At 43.6% G+C, this 960-nt stretch overlaps 1 protein-coding gene across 1 annotated transcript in view; it reads right to left on the bottom strand.

The window, feature by feature from the left end:
- LOC102842154 overlaps nt 1-960 on the bottom strand; it is a 66,571-nt gene that overhangs the window by 57,037 nt on the left and 8,574 nt on the right. The gene's annotated exons all lie outside the window — the stretch shown is intronic.

The following is a 960-nucleotide window of genomic DNA, read 5'->3' on the forward strand; positions in this document are numbered from 1 at the left end:
CCACATTACCCTGGTGACTAGAGGCATGACAAGCCCATACTCACATACACTCCCAGTGAAGTTCCTGCTCTATGGGAACTCAGAGCCCCATCACAGTAAGTTGGGAGACAGCAGCACAAACCCAGGTAACCTGTGTTCTACTGCAGACCTACAAACCTAGTTCTGGCCAGCCCTGGATTGGAGGAATCTCTCTTGTCCTCAGGGACGGAAAGACCCCAATCCCTCATATTACTCTAGGGTCTGTCTGCACAAATAACTTCCATACTGGGTGCCCAGAACAGACAACCCTCGGCCTACAAGAACACATCTAGCACTGAGAGTACACATAACACATTAAGTCCTCGGCTGGCATTAAAGGATGCAAAGAAACCCATAAAGCGGACTGCATTGAAAAAAAAAAAAAGACTTTTAAGGTAAAAACCAGCATTCAAGAGAAGGAAGGACATTATCTCGTGAGGAAAGGGTTAATTGAGCAAAAGGACATAACATAATAAATATCTAAAAGACCTTCAAAATGCATCAGTCGGACTCTAATAGAATTGCAGGAAGAAATAGACAACTCTACAATGTTGTTGTTGTTAGGTGCCATCCAGTCAGTACTGACTCATAGTGACCCTATGCATAACAGAACGAAGCACTGCCCAATCCTGAGCTAATCTCATATCATTGTTATTCCTGAGCCCACTGCTGCCACCGCTGTGCCAATCCATCTAACTAACTGGGAGTCTTCCTCTTTGTCACTGACCCTCCACTTGACCAAACAGTCCTTCTCCAGGGACTGGTCCCTCCTGAGAACATGTTCAAAGTATGAAATGTTGATGGTTGACCCAAGCTAACTGAAACCTTGGACAACTTCAATCTTTTCTCCATTTATCATGATGTGATTTATTAGTCTAGTGGTGAGGTGCAACCCATACTGAATTCTGTGGTCTCTAATCTTCATCAGTAAATATTTTTTAA

The sequence above is a fragment of the Chrysochloris asiatica genome, unplaced genomic scaffold (genome assembly GCF_000296735.1).
Source record: "Chrysochloris asiatica unplaced genomic scaffold, ChrAsi1.0 scaffold00006, whole genome shotgun sequence".
NCBI lineage: Eukaryota > Metazoa > Chordata > Mammalia > Afrosoricida > Chrysochloridae > Chrysochloris > Chrysochloris asiatica.